The sequence below is a fragment of the Penaeus chinensis genome, chromosome 13 (genome assembly GCF_019202785.1).
Source record: "Penaeus chinensis breed Huanghai No. 1 chromosome 13, ASM1920278v2, whole genome shotgun sequence".
In the NCBI taxonomy this organism is placed as follows: Eukaryota; Metazoa; Arthropoda; class Malacostraca; order Decapoda; family Penaeidae; genus Penaeus; species Penaeus chinensis.
Window position 1 is genome coordinate 17,062,095 of NC_061831.1, and position 3,457 is coordinate 17,065,551.

At 36.1% G+C, this 3,457-nt stretch overlaps 2 non-coding genes across 2 annotated transcripts; both read right to left on the bottom strand.

Moving 5' to 3' along the window:
- Positions 1-1,007: 1,007 nt before the first annotated feature.
- Positions 1,008-1,080, bottom strand: Trnak-cuu. The gene has a single exon. It is a non-coding gene; the product is annotated as a tRNA-Lys (tRNA).
- Positions 1,081-3,092: 2,012 nt separating this feature from the next.
- Positions 3,093-3,165, bottom strand: Trnak-cuu. Its single transcript has one exon. It is a non-coding gene; the product is annotated as a tRNA-Lys (tRNA).
- Positions 3,166-3,457: the final 292 nt, after the last annotated feature.

Consider the following 3,457-nt stretch of genomic DNA (forward strand, 5'->3'; position numbering starts at 1 on the left):
CATCTTTTCTCTTTTCTTTTTTGTAAGATACAAAAAAAAAAAAAACAGTATACGACTCTGCATACGCAACACTTAAGGTGATGAGAAAATGATCAAAGAAAGGCAACAGCACACGAAAACAATTCTTTTTCTTAAGAATTTATGCGTCTTGCTCGCATTTACATTATGACCCGAGAGTTGCAGCAGCTCAATACTGTGATCACGAGTTGTATTTCGTACCTGGAGTAGAACAGAGAGTGCGGCGCTGAGCAGCTGGCCTTGTTACTTGCTAGTGTTCTTAGCATTCGTGTCGTTAATGGTACTTTAAAGAAGTGAAATAAAATATGTGAATCATTATTCGTGTTATTGTTGTTACAATTATTATTATAGTGATAATCATCATCATTACCATTATCATCAAAATCATATTTCATGTCATTATTACTTATTGCAACATAATAGTTGTGTGTATATATAGGATTTTTATTAGTAATAGCATTACTTTATCATTCTAATCATAACCATCACCATCGTCATTATCATCAAATCCTCACTATCATTGCTTTATTTTTTTACTGTTATTATTACTGTCATTATCAACTTGATTATACAATCATTATTATTATGACTGGTATTAGCATTAGGTTTTTCATTATTACCATTATCATTTTCGGTATCGCTATCGTTATGATTATCATTATCATTATTACACCTATTATTATCCTGATCGTTGTTATTATTGTTATCATTATTAGTAGTAATGGTGGTGGTGACATTTGTTGTACAAGAATCATCATCACTTATTATCGTTCATATAAATAATTACCATTATTACCACTGTTTTTTGCAACCATCATTACTATCGTTGGTCATTGCTATCATCATCATCTTTATTATCACTGACATTATTACATTATCGTTACATCATCGATATTACTGCTATTATCATTATCATCATCTTATTATTATCAGGTGCTTCTGAATGCTGAATGACCGGCCCAAATTTCGATTTGATGGACTAAATAGAGCGCCCAACGTGGGGCTCGAACCCACGACCCCGAGATTAAGAGTCTCGTGCTCTACCGACTGAGCTAGCCGGGCTTCTTGTAAACATGTAAAGTTGTCAAAGAAAAGTTCTCACTCAATATTCTGGCTCATGGGAGTTTCTGTTCACTGGAAACCTGGAGTGTGTCAATGCCTTTCTATGTTTGTTTGTATTCTTTTTCTATTATTATTATTTGTGCCATCCCCGATGCGGTGTTTGACGAACTATTTGTCGCCATGTTGACATCATGTCGTTGACTGGGTCTTTATTCTAGGGTGGCTGACTCATGGTCCTTCCCGCGGGGAGTAATTGGTTAGATAATTATTGTTGGTGGTTCCCACCCCAATATCGTATCTACAACAGAGTCACCCACTACCATATCTAAGTCAGACTTACCCAATATATGCAAATCGGTGTGTGTGCTCATCCGCTCTTACAGGCGATGTGTGTGCATGATGAATGCCTATAAACACTTATATGCACACCACATGTGTGTGTGTGCTCGCACGGAATTGCATATATTGGGCCATGCACACAGATAATAAAATATATACACACATGTATATATGCGTGTGTGTGTATATACATACATACGTACATATATGTGATACACACACACACACACACACACACACACATATATATATATATATATATATATATATATATATATATATATATATATATATATATATTTATATATGTACACATGTGTGGGAGAAACAAAAAAGGTGTATATATATACACACATATGTATATATACATATGATTTCATGTGTCCTAGCAAGGTACTATTTATGATTTCTGAAGCTTAGGCATAATTGTTTTCTGATGGAGGTTCCTTTCAGGTCGAAGGTCCGTCTGGGAATCTAGGGACTACTCCCCCCCCCCCCCCCGAATCCTGTTTGAAGAGTGCCCTTTTGGAACAGAGTCTTATTCTTATTCTTTCTTTCCCTTTTTCTTGTCCTCTTTTCTCTCCCTCATTAGTCCTCTTACGGAATAAGTTACATAAAAGAACGGTATAAAACTCTTATGGTGATGAGAAAAGTATCAAAGCCAGGCAACAGTACACGAAAACAATTCTTTTTCTTAAGAATTTGTGCGTCTCGCTCGCATTTACATTATGACCCGAGAGTTGCAGCAGCTCAATACTGTGATCACGAGTTGTATTTCGTACCTGGAGTAGAACTGAGAGTGCGACGCTGAGCAGCTGGCCTTGTTGCTTGCTATTGTTATTGGCATTCGTGTCGTTAATGAAGCTTTAAAGAAGTGGATTAAAACATGTGATTTATTATTAGTATCATTGTTGTTATTGTTGTGATTATTATTATTATTATAATCATCATCATTACCATTCTCATTAATGCTATATTTTGTCATTACTATTTTGTAGCAATGATGTATTACGTCTTAGAAGTAAAATTATTGTTATCAGTAGCATTACTTTATAATTTTAATTATCACCATCACCAGAGTCATCATCATCACCATCATCAAATCCTCATTATCATTATTTGTTTAATTGTTTTTACTATTATTACTGTCATTATCAATTTTATTATAATCATTATTATTATCACTGATATTATCATTAGGATTTTTCATTATTACCATTAGGTTTTTTCATTCATTTCATTATCATTTTCGGTATCGCTATCGTTATCATAATTATTATCATCATTATCACTATCATTGTCAGTAGTAGTAGTAACAGTAGTGGTATTTGTAGTACTGAAATCATCGTCACTTATTATCATTTATACCATTGTTTTATTTTTATGATCGCTATCGTTATCATTATTATTATCATTACACCTATTATTATCATTATCATCCCTGTTTTTTGCAATCATCATTGCTATCGTTGGTTATTGCTGGTTATCACCATTATTATCATTATACATATTCAGTATCATTATTCTATTATCGTTACACCATCGGTACTATTATCATCATTATCAATCACATTATTATTGTCATTCTCATTATCTTATCATTATTATCATTATCAGGTGCTTCTGAATGCTGAATGATCGGCCCAAATTTAGATTTGATGGACTAAAGAGAGCGCCCAACGTGGGGCTCGAACCCACGACCCCGAGATTAAGAGTCTCGTGCTCTACCGACTGAGCTAGCCGGGCTTCCTGTGCTTTTGTAAAGTAGTCAAAGAAAAGTTATTCTCACCAGTGGCGTGGTGGCTCCAAATTGGCTGGGGGGCACTGATGGTTTATGGCGCCCCCCCCCCCCCCTCCAAGAGAACTATGCCTTAGGTTAATCTTCAGGGACGCAGCTATGCCGAGTTGTCATCTTGTTTACATTTTGTTTTGGAAGGCTTTTGGCGCCCCTTCGTTAAAAGTGTTGGGGCTTCGGCGCCCCTTGACTCCTAGTCGCTGGGGGGGGGGGGGGGGGGGCGTGCCAACCCCCCCCCCCCCC